We start from the raw sequence: 19,986 nt of genomic DNA, 5'->3' as shown, positions 1-19,986 counted from the left end.
TATCTCCTCTTAGATTCATTGTGACTGCTTTGGTTCTCATTAAAATTATAAAATATGCAGATTGAAGTGGCTTTTCATTCTTCTTCTTATAGTCATGCTCCAGTTCCTCCTAACACATAGACACCTAATAATTAAATAAAACATATATAAAAAAATATGCTAGAGTTCCAAAGATTGGTCATTTGGTTGCATTCAGATAAAAAAATAATAATAATAATGGAAAAGAGATGAACAAACAATATGTGCAAGAGTATAAAACTAAAAGAGAAGAAAAAGAATCTGTCCAATACCAAAACAATCTCATATACATAATATTCAACTCCATGCTTCATCTGGTTGTGCCCTCTAATACAACAATCTCTTCATCAGTATTAGAGGGCACCGGTCTGACAGTAGTGAAGGGCCTCCCATAGATCTCTCTCTTTCCAACTCTCTCTGCACAATAAAAAATAAAAATAAAAAAAAAGAAGAAGAAAAAAAAGGAAATCAAAATTAAATCGCTGAAAACTAAATTGGAACAGAAAATTAACAACAAAAAGCTTGCATTTCTTCTCAGCGTCAAAACAAAGGTCATATACTTGTATTCATAGAAAGTAAGGACTTCATTAATTTTGACCCTTTTTTCAAGTAGAGAAACCCCTGATAGGATTAAAATCAAAAGCACAAATAGGAAGGCGGAAAACAAAAATCAGATAATAAGTCATAGATTAAAACCCAAATTGCCCAACAAAAACAACAAAATTTTCCATTTTTTAACCAATGAAAGCAAGCCCAGATTATAAATCAATCAGGACTACCCAAATTTTGATCGCATAAACACAATAAACCTAAAAACCCTAGAATATGAAACTAAGATAAAAAACCAAAAAACAGAAGGCAAATAATAGAAAGATTCAGAGAGAGAGAGAGAGAGAGAGAGAGAGAGTAGAAACATTGTGGATTTGAAATTTACTCCACTACCTTCTTGTCTAATAACCCAGATATCAAGCCAAATAAATAAAAATAAAAAACAAAATAGAATAGAACAGAACATGAAACTGAAACTGAAACTTACCGACAACTGTGTGGAACTAGAAGATGGAGGGAGATCGGTCTAACAGTAGTGAAGAGGCCTCCCTCAGGTTTCTCTCTCCAACACTCTTTGCATCGTATCAGATTTTTTTGTGTTTCACAGTCACAAAAGCTCTCTATTCTTTATATATAAATATATATATATATATATATATCTCTTAGTCGTTTTTTATGTAATATAGAGAAGCAGAGCATCCGGTTTAGGGTTTAAAAAAGTTTTATTATTATTATTATTATTTTAATATTGTGCTGACGTGGAAAATTGTAGAAGCTTCAAAAGCTTCAATTTTGTATAGATATATAGATTAATTCATGTAAGGACGAAATAATAACCAAAAAATACTATACTATCAATCAGTTAATCATCAATATATATATATATATATATATAAATATATATAAGCAGAAACCTCATGTGAGAGTGCATGAGGTCCTGTCACATGGCACTCTAATATTGCATTTAGCATTTTTTACCTATTTTCATTAAGTTTTTTTTTTTTTTTTTGTTTACTGTTACCCAATAGATCATAATAACTCATTTTTACTATCATATAAATTTAACATTTTTTACCTTTTCTTTATTAATTATTTTTTACTGTTACTCAATAGATTATAGTAACTTCTTTTTACTATTATATCAAATATGAGCTATTTTTGACAATTGGACCAATTAGACCAAAAGCTATTTACTACAAAATGGATTACCTTTTAAAAGTAGACCAAATCTTATGAAAAACTCAAGCCCAATCATTACCTCAATATATATATATATACACACACACACAGAAGCAAAAACCTCATGTGAGAGTGCATGAAGTTCTGCCACGTGGCACTCTAATATTATATTTAGCTTTTTTTTACCTCTGTTCATTAAGTTTTTTTTACTGTTACCCAATAGATCATAGTAACTTATTTTTACTATCATATAAATTTAACATTTTTTACCTTTTTTTATTAAGTATTTTTTACTGTTACTCAATAAATTATAGTAATTTCTTTTTATTATTATATCAAATATGAGCTGTTCTTGACAATTAGACTAATTAGACCAAAAACTATTCACTACAAAATGGATTACCTTTTAAAAATAGACCAAACCTTATGAAAAACTCAAGTACAGTTATTACATTATACGTTATGACCAAAGTTTGACCATTCCCACGTGCAAATCAAAGCAAAAAATCTTACCCTCTTACAAACTCTCTTCTTCCTCCCCCCACGTATAGATGATACTTCTAGAAAATCTCATTATCATGAAATCATGTCTCCATTTTTCCCCAATTTCAATTCAATATACTTTTGTCTATCAATAATGTTCTATGCAATTTATGCAGACAAATTCTCTATCATTGACCAGTGCAATAAAAATAAATATAAATCTTGAGATCCCTGGGGTTGTTGAAATAATTGACAAGTGCATATTTCTAAAATTTATAAGAACAAAAAGTCTAATAAATAGCATATACTATCTCACAAAATGCCATTAACTTAATATTTTCTTTAAAAAAATTCAATGATAGGAATGGTAAAAAACATGATCCTATACAAGAAATACCAAAAATACGTGCAAAAAAAATTTCATAAGAGGATCTATCTTTAAATAATATGAAAACAATAATAAAGATAAAATGCATTGAATAAGATCCTACGAAACAGGTTTGTTAATCGTTTCAAATTATACTCATCATTTATGTAAAAAAAACAATACATCATATTATTTATATTAAAAAAACAATACATCATATTATTTATATTAAAAAAATAATACATATTAATTTCAAAGTTCATTGCAAGATGTGAACTGCTAGGGTATTGCAACAATAAGTAACATTGATACAACAATGGGTTGGTATTACATTTTGTGCATACTTTGTGGAAGAAATGTCAAACCACAAGTAGGATCATTTTGGTGTGCAAAATGTGAAACAAAAACAAATCTTTCTATCCCAAAGTTAGAGGCACTCGCATTAACTACAAACTCTCCAAATATTTATAATATATTTATCTCACTGTAACTACTATATATATATATATATATATACACGCAATTGCAAACTACTTCAGATACTGGATTCAAATTGAAGTTTTCGATGCAATTGACAAAACAAATTTTGTGATATTTGATCGAGATGCCAAGAAAATCCTAAATAAATCTACAAGAAATCTTGCTGAAAAATAAATTGAGGTACAACTTATTTAAATTATTATAAATCTATTGATATTGGAGAAGGAATCCCACGTGATTTGAAAAAAAAATAGGAAAAAAACGAATTTTCCTACTTCATTTGAATAAATTTAATCTAAATGATAGTTTCGAAAATTACATAGTTACTAAGATTTTTTATGCACCTTCAAATGACAAAAAGGTATGGAAGAAAAAAAATACATAAACAATCCAATATGCTATATTAATTCTTTTTGTTGCATTATTCCAAAATTAACAAAAAAAATATATATATATATATATATATAAATTTACAAAAAAAACTATCACATCATTGAAATTTAATATAATTGCAAATACCTACGAAAAATCTTAGCAACAAAGTCCAAACTTTGTAAGATCTAATCAAGAATCTCCCGGTGCCAATTCATTAGTGATTAACACAAATGATGCAACAAAAGGAAAAAATGGTGAAAGCTCAAAAATTGAACAAATATGGACGTACTAAACTTCATTGATGATGATAACAAGCGTCACCATACCGCAATAACAAAGCATTGAAGAAAAAAAAAGATTTTGTAATGAAGCTTTTTATTACATCACATAATAAAAATCAATAATATAGAATGAATTAATATGATTTTATCAACTTTTATTATACAATATTACTCCAAAGTTGTTTTAATTATTGCTCATTGCTTGAACAAAATAATTCTAATAGATACATGTGTGCAATTTATAATAGTTACTTTTTATGATGAACTCATTACTAACAAAGTTTTATAATAAATATGCTATAATATATGTATAATATTTTCCAAAAACAAATTTATATAAAACATTACAATATTATCCGTGCATCGCACGAGCAACTTACTGGTTATATAATAAAAGTTAGACTTAGGAGCCGTGGTAGTGCTAAGTGACTACTCTCACTAATTAATAAATTAATTTTCTTAAATTAAGATATGTTTCCTCAAATTAAAAGATAATACTTAACAATTTTTTAACTTGGGTAAAACTTTATTATTTAAATTTCAAAAAATTTAAATTCTATTCAAACTAAAAATCTATTATAAAAAATAAAAATATAAAATATAAACTTAAATCTCAAACAGCAATCCTCATTTTCTTTCTCTAATAAAAAAAAATCCCACATTTTGACTTCTACTCTGACTAAAAATCTATTCACAATATTTTAATAACAACTAATTGGTAAATCAATTTTATACATTTAAATTTCAACAAATTCAAATTATATCCAAACTATCAAAATTTTCTAAACTTCAATATTTCAACAAATATAAACCCTATTCAAACTAAAAGTCTATTATAAAAAATTCTAAACTTAAATCCCTGAAAACAACCTACATTTTTCTTTCCAAAAAAAAAAAAAATCAATATTTTGACTTCTACTCCAACGAAGTCTATTTTTATCAACATTTTAAGAACAACTAATTATTAAATTAATTTTATATTATTTGTTATGATATATTTCCTCAAATTAAAGGATAACATTTAACAACTGTTTAATTTAAATAAAACTAAAAAGCCAATCATCAAAATTTTCTAAACTTAAATCCCACACAACTCACTTTTTTGTTTTTTGTTTTTTTCCTCAAGTTACATTTTATTAAAATAATATTTTATTTGAATATTAAGTTACAAGACTCTTGACTAATTGATAAAATTTGACAATAATTTAGTTGAAATAAAAACTTTATCATCTAAGTTTCAAAAATTTAAATTCTACTCCACCTAATAGTCTATTATCACACAAATTCCTAAACTCTCTAAAATACTCATATCTTTTAGTTAGATCATTTTAAATTTAAAAATACAAACTGGTTAAAGAGTAATTTACTAGTATTTTTAAAACGTTCCTAAATTTTAGGCTTATAAACCTTTATCAACTCTCACGTAAAGAAAAATCCTAAAAATTAGAGCGCTGTCTATATCTCATTTTTAAATGTTATTTCACTAAACCCAAAATAAAAAATAAAGCCTCATCGCACTCAAAAAGTGCGTGTGATGAGGCTAGTGTGTGTGTGTCTGTGTGTTACGTCATGGCTTTTCAATGTAATCTCTCTTAACCAATAAAGTCATCCCTATAATTAAATCCCCACAATACACCACATGTTGTTGTATTTTTTTTTCACTTTTTTTTTTCCCCCAAGATGCAATGCTTATATTTTAATCCAATAAATTCATATTATTTTGTTGCTCTTTGCTTTTGAATTTGCGTGTAGGATATTATGTGAAAGGAAGTTTACTATAAAGAAGCGAAACAATGAACACCCATTTAAGTTCTTGGTTCTCTTATGTAAGTTTTAATTTTTTTTTTTTTTTTTACTCTCGCTAATTTGAAAATTAATTTTATATTATTTGTTATGATATATTTCCTCAAATTAAGGGATAATGTTTAACAACTATTTAATTTAGGTAAAACTTTATCATTTAAATTTCAACAAATTTAAATTCTATTCAAAGTAAAAGTCTATTATAAAAAATTCTAAACTTAAATCCCTGACAACCCACGTTTTCTTTCTTAAAAAAACTCATGTTTTGACTTTTACTCCAACTAAAAGTCTACTATCTATATTTTAAGAACACCTAATTAGTAAATTAATTTTATACATTTAAATTTCAACAAATTTAAATTATATTCAAACTAAAAGTCTATTATCGAAATTTTCTAAACTTAAATATTTCAATAAATTTAAACTCTATTCAAACTAAAAGTCAATTATAAAAAATTATAAACTTAAATTCTAGACAGTAACCCATGTTTTCTTTCTTTAAAAAAAAAAAAAAAAACACTTTTGTCTTCTACTTCAAGTAAAAGTCTATTATCAACATTTTAGAATAACTAATTAGTAAACTACCATCCCAAATTGTTTGGTCTGTATTCCATCTTGGGATGTTCCAAACTTATGTCCTGTTTGAAAAGCCAAATACCATTAATTTATTAATATTCCTTTTATGCCCTTAATTTATTTGTGAGAGCATCTTTTTAATTTAAAAAAATTAAAAACCTAAATTTTGAAATCCACTATACATGCTGTAAGGACGCGATTCGTGACGGACTGTAACAGTGTCGGGTTCGCACGTAAAAAGGCCCCTAACAATATCACTTGTAGAGCGTGGGTTTGGAAGGCTAGGCCCTGGTTGACAGGCGGTGGGTTTTCACGGTGTTCGTACGAGTTTAAGTTTTCCTTCACCCCTGGAGTCTTTCTCCTGGAGGTGGGCTGGGAGGCTCTGGTTTCTGGCCATTTTTCCCAACCACCCCTATAGATTACTTACTCTTCCTTTTATACTAGCTCGCGTCCACTGTCCTTCGTCCACGCATAGGGTTAAACTTTCCAAGGTTGATACTTGTCCCATCAGTCCATATTCAAAGTCGTTAGGGATGGTTGTAAAAGCCAAAGAATACGGCTCTGTCAGGTTCAGAGCATTAAATGGCAGTAACAGCAGCTTTCCCTTGATATTTTAGATCTTTCTTCCAAGTTTCAGTCCTATACCGTCTTTACCCTTATTTCTTCTTTGGGGGGACTTTGGGTCTGCCGAGGATTGAGCTGTCCTCGGCGGTATCCAAAGGCTATTTTGTCGAGCTTGGGCCATAGCCCTCCTCGGCTTGGGCCTCTGGATTCTCCCTGGGTAGATGGGCCTGTCCCATAGATCATGTGGGCCCCACACATGCCATCTTTATTCAAATTATAAAAATAAAAAAAATATTTTAAATAATTTTTTGATAAATTTGTTTAATGGTAATTTAGGAAATTTTTAATTTTTTTTTAAAAAGATAAGGCAGTTAATGATGTTTCCTTAAATAATTAGGTTTTTCTAACTAGGGCAAACAATTTGGGATGGAAGGAGTATAATATATTTTCTCAAATTAAGGGATAACATTTAATAACTATTTAATTTAAATAAAACTAAAAATCTATCAACAAAATATTCTAAACATAAATCCCACACAACTCACATTTTTGTTTTTGGTTTTTTTTTTTTTAATTTTCTCAAGTTGCATATATATATATATATATATATATATATCCCTTAACCAATAAAGTCATCCCTATAATTTTTTTCCCAATATGCAACTTACTCTTATATTTTAATCTAATAAATTTATCATATTTATTGTTCTTTGCTTCTGAATTTGCATGCAGGATATTATGCTAAAGGAAATTTACTATAAAGAAGTAAAACAATGGGCACCCATTTAATTTTTTGGTTCTTTTACGTAAGTTTTTATTATTATTTTTTTATATTCTCAATTTTGAAATTTTTGTGTATGTTTTGATTTTGGGTTTTGGTTATTGTATTTAATTTTTGAGTGTATTGATTTTTTTTTTTTAATTAGACTATCACTTGAAAAAATTTGTATTAAGGAACTATTTTGTTTATTATTGTTTATGTTGGCTAGAGTATAGATTAAACATAACCCAAAAAGAAATGACCAAACTCATTCAATATCTCATGTTAAGAAATTAACACAAAGCACAAAGAGAATTTTTGGATATAAAAATTGATAAACACTAATAAAGTCCAAGCTCTAAACAATTAGAACTTAAACAATTTTTTATTAAAATTATTTACTTATTTTATAATTTATTATTTCTATTTATTTAATAATTTTATTTTAATTATTTTTAAAAAATTAATTTACGTATAGATTTTCATTAAATCGTCGGCATAGCAAGAAAATAATATTAGTATAAAAAGAAAAATTCATGTTATCGAATAATGTTTGTGGTGGAACTCCCTGAGCGCATTACTCCCAATCCAAAGGGCATTATATGAATTTTTTTTATATAACATTTTAGAACATTACATCAAAAACACTTGGTCGCAACAGTTTAATTATGACACACTTTAGACAAATCTAAAGCCAACATCCGTCGAAAGAATCAAACGAAACAAGGTAGGCGTTGTCATGCATCCACTATGTCCATGAATGTGGAATTTTTCACTTTTCTCCGTAATGAATAATTGCAGATGAAATGTGGAGAGAGAGAGAGAGAGAGAGAGACCAAGATAACATACCTACGTCTCCAACCCAACGACCGATTGCATCGTTGAAGAACCAAATTTTAACTCTTGAAAGGCCATAACAAGGAAACGTTGAAGAACCAAATTTTGATAGCTTTGAAAGGCAAACCCTCTAAAGGTATTCGATCGTATATTGTTGAGAGAGAGCTCGATTACGTGACCTGTGGTGAAGTTGCATGTAAGTTGCTCCCAAGTATAGCAGTCACTCTCTCTCTGTATTAGCACCATTGGATTTGATAAACGCCTTGATTTCAAAAAGTGCTTAACTTCTCTTCTTCAAAGCAGGCTCTACTCCATGAATTTGAACCAAAACTACTATACCCCAGAATATGCACTTGGCTAAGCTCCTCCACTCCATTGAAAAATGATCTTATCCTGCCATTGCTAGACCGGTATTCATATATTTAAGGTAGGACAAGGAGTCAAGCTAATGCTAGAAAATGAGGGCCATACTAGCTAGTATGGAAAAATGGGCTAAACGCTTCTCATCAATCACCTTTTGACTCTTCATTCACGTTAGTGCTCCTATTTTTAGCTAAAAAGATATGGACAAAATTTAGTTACAAAATTGATTATAGTCAACGACTACAACCTTATTCAATATTTTTTTATTTTAGGTGAATTTTGACAAATCCACCATTAGATTATATCTTCTTCTTATATCCTCTTCTTATATCCTCTATTCTTGCAAGTTTTTGTAATTTAAAAGTATACATAAAATATAAGCTTATAGATCATATAGTAAATAACATCCGATTAATACAAAATTTGACATGTGTATTATTAAGAGCGTAAAGGATATGCAATTTAACAGTTAGATTTTCAAAATATGTAGTAATATTTATTTTATTAAGTAAAATTGTAGTCTTACGCTACAACTAATTTTGTAATTAAACTTTGTCCAAAAAATATTTTATCAAACAACCAAAAACCATGTCCTATTATTGGAGTTGCCATATCTTTTTTTTTTTTTTTACTAACTTGCTACAATAAATTGTCATCTATAGTGGTAGGACAAAGAGTCAAGCTATAATGCTAGAAAATGAGGGCCATACTAGCTGGTATGGAAATATGGGCTATAAACTTCTCATTAATCACCTTGAGTCTTTAGCGCATTCATATTAGAGCTCTTACTTTAACTAAAAAGATATTTTAACTCTCAAACAAACAAGAACCATGTTTTATTAAAGTTGCTGTATCTAAATTTTTTTACTAACTTGCTACAATAAATTGTTATCTATAGTAGCTAACAACAAGCTAAAATTAAAAATAAAAAATAAAAAAAAAGTTTATTGAAAAATATCTTTTACATGCATTGTACACACTTTTTTGAACTAAAATTGTGACTTCAAATCACGATTTCTGTGCAAAAGTGATGTGTATGTATAGTATGTGTAAATGGATGTGTCATGTGTGTAATAGACGTTGCCCTTTTGTTTTACCTTTATTTAATGAGTCTACATCTCAATCTAGTATATACATGCTTGCCGTTTCTTAAGAACCAAATTATTAATTCAATTTTATAAGGTCTTGTTAACGAGTATCCTAAAAGTACATGTTAAAGATTAATAAATACTTAATTATGAGTTGCAGTGCACACTTTTTAAAAAAAAAATGCACATGTTAATAAGTCATTGGCTTACATGAACAAATTTATTAAATTATGTATGTTTTTAGATATATGTGTACAATATGACTTTAATTATTTAAAAAAAATTATAAAAACATTTTTAATGATGCATTAATTAAATGCATATTAATTAATTCGTTAACAATCCTATTTTATATGCAAGCTGATATAAAAGTTTCAAGGCTTACTAAACTTGGCCAAGACCAATAACTTCTAGCTAAACAAACATGATAGCCCAAGTTCACCTCATCGTATCCAGACAGTATTTTGCATAGCTAAGGGAGTGTTTGGTACATACACTTAAAAACATGTGTGAAAATATGTGTGGATGAAAAAGTATGTGGAAATACGTATAATGCTGTTTAAAAACATGTTTTTTTTTTTATTGAAATGGTGTACCAAACCCCCCCTAACTTATCACTTTCGCCCGTGCTTCACTGTCATGTTCTACCATGTATTTGCCTAGAAGTGTGCTCTCGCATATGTACATATAGAAATGTTTGGCTAAAATTATAATCTCACCTTTCTGAAAGCTACAATCAACATTGTCTATAATTAGTGTTAGAAATACTAAATGAATAGTATTGTATTTCTCAAGTAATAAAATATATATGAGTGTCTTTATATAGAAGGCAGAGTGTGTAGTACAAGTATGTATTCTATACAAGTAAACAAGATAGGCCGAAGGCCCACAACCTATTACACATTAACAGCCTCCCTCAAACTCAAGATGGGTGTGAGACCAACTTGAGGTTGTCAACCAAAGCACGAAGGTGTCCCTTAGGATGTGACTTATTGAAGATATCTGCAAGTTGATCTTTAGAGGAGACTGAGAACAGCTTGAAAGCACAATGGACAAGATGATAACAGATAAAATGACAATCGATCTCGATGTGTTTAATCCGTTTATGGAAGACATCATTGTAAGTAGTATGAATGGCACTTTGGTTGTCATAATAAAGAGGAGTAGTTGATAATGTAGACACACCTTAATCCTTACGAAGTCAAAGGAGCTCAAATGTGGTATCAGCAAGGGCATGATATTCTGCTTCATTACTGGAGTGGGCCACAACGGTTTGTTTCTTGCTTCGCCAAGAAATCAAAGAAGAACCAAAAAGAAAGTAATAACCAGTGGTTGACCTTCAATTAGTGGGATCTCCTGCACATTAAGTTCAACAAGAGTGTCAACAGTCTTGCTATCAGTGAGTCCAACTCGAGACAAAAGTTCAGAAGCATACTTGACTTGAGTAATATAAAGTCTATCTATGGAATGAGTGATTTCAAGATCCAAGAAGTAGCTAAGATGTCCGAGATCTTTCATCTCAAACTGCTAACTGAGAAAATTCTTGAGTTCTTGAATGCCACTGAGGTCATCACTAATTATGATCATATCATCCACGTAGTTTAAAATAGAATTTTGTTCATGATATTTTTGCCTAAAATGAAAGATGGAACTATAGTCCTACTACCATGTCATTTTTTTTTTTTTTTTGGTTTAATAACTGAAAACCTTTATTGAAAGCTAAACAGGCAAAACAAAGCAGTATTACTGGCATGCCTCCTCCAAAATTACATTTATAAAAGCAACAAACCTATTCTCTAAATCAAAAGTTCCAAAAATAGAATTATGCATAGACCATCTAACTAAAGAGTGTGCTGCTCTGTTTGCTTCATGGTTAACCTAACTAAAGCTGACATTTAAAGAGCTCTCCAATAGCAATCTTACACCAGCAACAAAGTTTTTAATTCTCCAAGCAATTGCAAGTCCCTTAATTCCTTAATGAAACTTTTAGAGTTTCCATCAAAAATTACATTACCAAAATTTTCTTGGGAAGCTAACTTCACTGCCCACAGTATTGCCTTGGCTTCAGCTTATACTAGGGTGTTGGTGTCTGCTTTTCTTAAGGTCGTAAACACCACCAACCCTCTCCAATCTCTGGCAACTAGAGTGTTTGCAGTGCGGTTTGATTCTAAGCCATTTTTAGCACCGCTCTTTGCAGTGTGGTTTAGCCAAAATCATAACTACACCACACCTCATTTTTGCAATCACATGTGTGGTGTGGTATGATGCGGTTTAGAGTTTAGTCAAAACCATAATAACACCGCACCTCATTTTTGCAATCATATTGCGCGGCGTATAATATGCAATTTACAGCCAGTGTATTTTTCAAATTTTAGGTTTTTCCTACCCAACCCAAAACTAATTTTTCTGTTTGTTTTGGACCAAGTTTTAAACTATTGAGCTAGTTTTTCTTTATTTTGGGCTAGCTTTCCTAATTAACACTTGTTAGGGTTATTAAACTTTTTTTTTTTTTTTGGGAAAACTAGGTTATTAAAATATTCATAATATACTTAATATTAAAAAAATAATAAATATATTAATATATAGTAAGAGTGCGGTGTGATTTTCTTATTATAAAACTGCAAACTACACTGCACCATGTGGTGTTGTTTAGTGTGGTGCACTATTACTTGTGGTGCGGTGTGATTATGCCAATTTATGGGCAATTTTAGTACGCTTGTTGTGATTTAATAAACACCCCTACTGGCAACAACTGCTACCAGTAGCAAAGCTTGAATCCCCAAAAATTGCATCACAGTTCAACTTATAGGCATTTTGCGGTGGCTTTAACAGGGGCAGCTTGAGGCGTTTGGGGGCCTGAGGCGAAAATTGATTATCTTGTTTTAAATGCAAAATTATTACTAATTAACATGAACTACATAGAATTTTTTTCTTTTTTTGGAAAATTTATAGATGTAAAAAATTTGACAAAATTTTTCATATTTGTTGATATTGCAGATTATAGTGGTAAGTAAAAGAGTTGTGTTAATGATAGACTTAAATGAAAACTAGTAAAAGTTTGCTAACTAAAACCTTATTATTATTATTATTATTATTATTTTTTGTTTAGAAGTGCAATATTCACAATATCTTTTACAAAAAATTTTAGATTTTAAGTTGCTTTTGTTTTCTATTTGAAAATATCACTATAATTATTATTTTTTCCATCAATAACAAACTGTAACAACCTGCTACTTAACATTAGTTGTAAAAGGGTTGTGAAAAATATTATGAACGATGCATTTTCCTATATCTTTTATCTGTATTTCATCTGGTAAAAAAATATTATTTTATTTATTGATTATAAATAACCCTATTAGTTAAAATTTAGAGATATTTTTTTTTTACTTGGACCTTAGACGACCGCATCTCTTGCTCTACTATTCAACCGGCTCTTGACCTGCTCAAAACTCTTCTATATACCGTGTCATTAATTTTGTTCTTTTAAAATTTTCTGTGTAGTCCAAAATGTCTTTGTCAATGAAATATCTAAGCAACTTATTCCCTTAAACCCAAAGTCAACAATGCCACTATTTCGACTTTGGCAATCCATCGGTAGACCTCATAACTTTTTTTCTTGCCAAACAGAACTACCACTCAATAGAGTCCAAATCCGACAATAAAGTTATGAACAATTCTACATAAACAAAAATTTGACAACAATGATTTAGTAATATTTTTGTGGGGCCCGGCCCAGAAATAATGGGCTATTCAGGCCCGTCCGAGGAGCGTCCTGTCCGAAGAGAAACCACGTATGAAGCATTACTCAATCCCAATAAACGCCAAGGAAGCTTGTCCGAGGAGTAATTCCTCCTCGGACATCACGAAACCCAGACGAGGAACTCTCCCCAGCCACTTCAGTTCATCCTCCCAACATATAAAATGAATAAAATCCAAAATATCTCATGGGGAGCTACCACCACATTAATTGCGCCCCAACCACCCTCTTGGCCGCATTAATGAGGAAATGACCCCTGAACAGTACCGCCTTGGCCTCTGCAACTCACAAAGGGAGAGATGAGGGCGTCTGATGGGACAGGTACTCAAGTAGATGCTTGGATGATCAACAAGTGTAAGGTTGAGATGAGAGGAGAGGAACTATATAATGTAGTGGAGTCCCACAAAGAGGGGGACGAAAAATACTGTATCAAGAACGAAAGAAATAGAATTATACGTGAGAGATCCATTCTGGTGTTCTTGGTTTTTCTGCAACAATATTGTCCATGTATCAGACCGAATAGGCTCACTGAGGTTAAGTTCTTTGACCCATCCTCTACCAATATTTATTGTGGGTTGCGCTTTGGACCAGGGCCTGATCAATAGAATTTAGGCTAGGAAAATCGTGCAACTACAATTGGCGCCGTCTGTGGGAAGAACTAAAACATCAGCTAGTGCAACGGTCGAGCATGGCAGAACTGGCTCCGCACCAGAAGGATCCTCACCAGGCTAATTCCCAACGGACACAACCCGCCGAGTCCCAGAGGCAAAATAACCCCGTCAACCCAGGCCCCAGGGGAAATCATGAGGGAAGTATGCATACTACCCGGACCAGCCAGAGTCACACTCAGATAGGAAGTCACGTGTCTCAGAGGCGAAATAGTCACCAGGCCATGCAGCGAGAGATAGATGACCTAAAAAGGGAGTTACGGCGCGTGCGGCGAAGACGATCTCCCTCTGACTCAGGCGAGTCTTCTAATGCAGAGGATGCGAGTTACAGACAGAGGTCAAGGACCCCCCCAAGTGAAACCTTTACCTACGAAAAGGAACCACGCCCTGTGCGGAAGTATGAGGGCACATCTAGCAAGGGTTCGGGAAACGACGCCATGAAGAAGGCGTTGGATCAGGTTTCAAGGTCCCCCTTCATGTATAGAATTGAAGGGGCTAAGCTGTCTCGACGGTTCAACCAACCAGCATTCGCCATCTATAGCGGTCGATCAGACCCGGTAGAGCATGTGAGTCAATTTAACCAAAAGATGACGATCTATTCGCAAAATGAAGCCCTTATGTGTAAAATCTTCCCGTCCAGCTTGGGATCAATGGCGATGAGGTGGTTCAACGGCTTGAAGACAAACTCCGTAAGTTCTTACAAGCAGCTTACTCGGGACTTCTGCTCCCGCTTTATCACCAACACCAGAGTCCCCAGGCCCCTCGGTTCGCTATTGTCCTTATCCATGCACGAGGGAGAGACTCTGAAAGCATACTCCGATAGATACTGGGAAGTATATAATGACCTGGATGATAACCATGATGCTGTTGCTATCAGCACATTCAAAAGCGGCCTCCCCACTGACCATGGCTTAAGGAAATCCCTCACTGGTAAACCGGTTGCCAACGTTGATCAGTTGAGGGATAGGATAGACAAGTACAAAAGAGTGGAGGAAGATCAGCTGCAAGGGAGGGGAAAGGAGAAGGTTATCCACCCCAAAGCAAATGATTTCAGTCGGAACGGCACAACCCTGGTCAGCCGAGGAGAGATTTTTCGCGACAGGCTGGGCAGAGTAACCCGCAAACAGTAAATGCCATATTCAGAGAGCCCGTACAACAGGTACTGGAGAAAGTAAGAGATGAGCCCTATTTCAGGTGGCCGGGAAAGATGGCTGGAGACCCTTCCAAACGTAACCAGAACCTGTACTGCCACTATCATCAAGACCATGGGCACACTACTGAGGACTGCAAGAATCTGTGGAATCATCTAGATCAGTTGGTCCGAGAAGGAAAGCTACGTCACCTGCTGCACCCGTCGAGTGGCCACACCAGCCAAGCAACACAAGAGCCTCGAAAGGACGTGACCTTAAGACCACCCACCGGGACGATACATGTCATCCTCGCCGCACCAGGAAGAACGGGACCACCCATCCCCAGGGTGTTAGCTGTTGATCGGCTCCCCTCCGGGGGCAGGCGAAGGGAACACAAAAGGTCAAAAAAGGGAAGCTCTTTGATACTGGGGTTCTCGGACGAGGATAAGAGAGGAACTATTCAACCTCACGATGATGCCTTGGTGGTCACTCTGAGGATTGGGGGCTTTGACGTGAAAAGGGTGTTGGTGGATTCGGGAAGTGCAGTAGAGATAATGTACCCTGATCTATACAAGGGGCTGAACCTGAAGCCAGAAGATTTGGCGATTTATGACTCCCCCCTTCTCAGCTTCGAGGGAAGAATGGTTACGCCAAAAGGACAAATCCGACTACCCGTACAGACTGGGGCGGAGGTGGTGGAGGTGAATTTTATCGTCGTCGACGCTTACTCACCCTACACCGCGATAGTCGCCAGGCCATGGATCCATGCCCTGGAAGCCGTAACCTCCACACTTCATCAGAAAGTGAAATACCCATCCAAAGGACAAGTAGAAGAGATCCGAGGAGATCAGGCCGTATCCAGGCAGTGTATGGTGGCCGCCGTCTTACATCGGCCCCAGGCCGAGTCCTCGGCCCCTGAAAGTTTATAGCAATCAGCCGCCTCGGCAGAGCAAGACGACGGACTAGCCGAGGAGATAAGGTGTGAAAGTTTAGATAAAATTGCTGTCAACGACGACCCGAAGAAGTTCTTCCTGGTCGGCTCTGAATTGCCCTCTCAAGAAAAGGAGGAACTGGTCAGATTTCTTAGAGAAAATGTCGACGTGTTCGCATGGGACGCCTACGACGCCCCGGGCGTCGATCCTAGCCTTATTTGTCACCACCTGAACGTCAACCCCTCTTCCACTCCGAAGAAGCAGCCACCCCGACGCCCTTCAAAGGAACATGCTAGTGCCGTAAAAGACGAAGTGGCAAAACTAAAAAGAGCGGGGGCTATCAAAGAGGTCTTTTACCCGGAGTGGTTGGCAAACACTGTGGTGGTAAAGAAGAAGACAGGGAAATGGAGGGTCTGCGTAGACTTCACGGACCTGAACAAGGCGTGCCCAAAGGACCCATTCCCCCTACCCCGAATTGATCGATTGGTGGATGCAACCGTAGGGCACCCTCGAATGAGCTTCCTGGACGCCTTCCAAGGCTATCATCAGATACCCCTTGCGTTAGAGGACCAAGAGAAAACGGCTTTCATGACGCCCCTCGGAAATTATCATTATAAGGTAATGCCATTTGGGCTAAAGAACGCAGGCTCAACCTACCAAAGGATGATGACTCGGATGTTTGAACCACAACTGGGCAAGATTATTGAGGTTTATATAGACGATATGGTTGTCAAGAGTAGAAGGGTGTCCGAGCACGTGAAGGACCTCGGAACAATCTTCACTATATTAAGGGAGCACCGATTGCGGCTCAATGCCTCCAAATGTTCATTCGGGGTCGGATCTGGGAAATTCCTAGGGTATATGGTCACCCACAGGGGAATAGAAGTAAGTCCCGATCAAATCAAAGCCATTAACAGCCTACAGGCTCCTCGGAATCCGAAGGAAGTACAGAAGCTCACTGGTATGATTGCGGCATTGAACCGGTTCATATCGAGATCGGCGGATCGATGTCGGCCTTTCTACCTCCTGATAAACAAGTGGAAAGAGTTCGCATGGTCGGAGGACTGCGTTCAGGCTTTCCAGCAACTTAAAGACTACCTGTCCCGACCACCCATCATGTCCAACCCTGAGGCAGATGAGGTGCTGTTTGCCTACATCGCCGTAGCTCCCCACGTTGTAAGCCTGGTACTGATACGGGATGATAATGGGGTGCAGCGACCGGTGTACTATGTGAGCAAATCACTACATGAGGCCGAGGTGCGATACCTACCTTTAGAAAAGGCAATTCTGGCGATAGTGCATGCGACCCGAAAACTTCCTCATTACTTTCAGGCGCACACGGTCATCGTTCTGACTCAGCTTCCCCTCCGAGCAGTGTTCCGAAGCACTGACTATACAGGAAGGATTGCCATGTGGAGTGCGCTCTTGGGAGCCTTCGATATAAAATATATGCCCAGATCCTCCATCAAAGGACAGGTCCTCGCAGACTTGGTAGCGGAGTTTGCTGAGCCCTCCATAGAAACAATAACCGAGAAGAGGGACATGGATGGAAAGTCGGTTGGTGCGATTTCAACAGGGAGGAACACGCATTGGAAGGTCTACGTAGATGGCGCAGCCAACCAGAGAGGGTCAGGAGTTGGGATAGTTTTAATATACCCGGACGGTGCTGCCATTGAAAAATCATTAAGGCTCGAATTCTCGGCTACGAACAATGAAGCCGAATACGAAGCCTTACTTCAAGGGATGACGATGGTTCAAAGGTTGGGCGGAAGAATAATAGAAGCGTTCTCGGATTCCAGACTGGTAGTCGGACAGGTGATGGGTGAGCTGGAAGCCCGAGATACTAGGATGCAAGAGTATCTGGGACAAGTCAAGCGGCTGCAGACGAATTTTGAGTCCTTCAATCTGACACACATTTCCAGGAGTGTAAACACCCATGCAGACTCACTGGCCACTCTCACCACGTCCTCGGCACATAATCTGCCGCGAGTAATCCTGGTTGAAGATCTAACCCAGGCAAGTCCCATCAGCAGAGGCCCTGCCAGAGTCCATCAGATCAGAAAGAGTCACAGCTGGATGGATCCTATAAAGAACTTCCTTCAAAACGACGTCTTGCCGGAAGAAAAATTGGAAGCCGAGAAGATACGAAGGAATGCTCCTCGGTTTTGGCTGTCAGAGGACTACAAACTATATCGGCGCTCTTACTCTGGACCGTACCTACTCTGCGTGCCTCCAGAAGAATCCGAATCTCTACTTGAGGAGTTACACGAGGGGATTTGTGGAAGTCATACCGGAGGGAGATCGCTGGCGCACAGGGCACTTACCCAAGGGTATTGGTGGCCGAACATGCAGAGAGAGGCCCAAGAATACGCTAAGAAGTGCGATCAGTGCCAAAGATTCGCCCCGAATATCCACCAACCCGGAGGAGTTCTCAACCCCCTCTCGAGTCCATGGCCGTTCGCACAATGGGGCCTTGATCTAGTTGGACCCTTCCCCAAGGCCGCGGGGAACAAGCGATATATAATAGTCGGAACGGATTACTTCACTAAATGGGTGGAAGCTGAACCATTGGCCAACATTAGGGACGTGGACGCCCAAAAATTCATCTGGAAGAATATCATCACCCGCTTCGGGACTCCGCGGACACTCATTTCCGACAACGGTCTGCAGTTCGACAGTAAAAACTTTAGGGAGTATTGCCGCGAGTTTGGAATCATCAACCGATATTCCACCCCCGCCTACCCTCAGGGAAATGGGCAGGTCGAAGCCGTGAACAAGGTCATAGTGAACGGACTGAAGAAGAGACTGGACAAGGCAAAGGGGAGATGGGTAGAAGAACTCCCCCACGTCTTATGGACTTATCGGACGACGCCGCGACGATCGACCGGAGAGACCCCCTTCTCGATGACTTACGGGGCCGAGGCCGTGCTCCCGATTGAGAACAACTTTCCCACACTAAGGTCTAGATCGTTTACCCCAAACGATAACGACGAGTTATTGGAACGGAGTCTGGACCTAGCCGAAGAAAGAAGGGAAAAAGCGATGATTCACATGGCCTATTATCACCAGAAGCTAAGACAAGGGTATGATGCTAACGTCAAACCACGGCCTCTGGGTCCAGGTGATCTCGTGATGAGGAAGATTCTTGGCAGCGCAAAGAACCCCTCTTGGGGCAAGTTGGGACCCAATTGGGAGGGACCATACCGTGTCACATCCATGGCCGGAATAGGCGCCTACTACCTAGAAGATTTAGATGAAAAAGCTGTACCTCGACCATGGAATGTAAATAACCTCAGAAGATATTATTATTAATGAGAATGGCTTAGCATACGTTTTCTTTCATGATTATCCACTGCTTGCTGGGCTACTGACAACTATTCATAGTTTTAAACAGAACCCAAGTCCTGCATGGCTCCTCGGACCACAGACTTGGGGGAAATTATTACTCATGACAATTTTTATAAGTTTTAAACAGAACCTAGTCCTGCATGGCTCCACGGACCACAGACTAAGGGGAAATTAATACTTAAGGCAACTATTCATAGTTTTAACAGAACCCAATCCTGCATGGCTGGACCACAGACTTGGGGGAAATTATTACTCATGACAATTTTTATAAGTTTTAAACAGAACCTAGTCCTGCATGGCTCCACGGACCACAAACTAAGGGGAAACTAATACTTAAGGCAACTATTCATAGTTTTAAACAAAACCCAAGTCCTGCATGGCTCCTCGGACCACAGACTTGGGGGAAATTATTACTCATATAAGTTTTA

The sequence above is a fragment of the Quercus lobata genome, chromosome 5 (assembly GCF_001633185.2).
Source record: "Quercus lobata isolate SW786 chromosome 5, ValleyOak3.0 Primary Assembly, whole genome shotgun sequence".
Taxonomy (NCBI): domain Eukaryota; kingdom Viridiplantae; phylum Streptophyta; class Magnoliopsida; order Fagales; family Fagaceae; genus Quercus; species Quercus lobata.
This window is presented reverse-complemented; position numbering follows the sequence as displayed.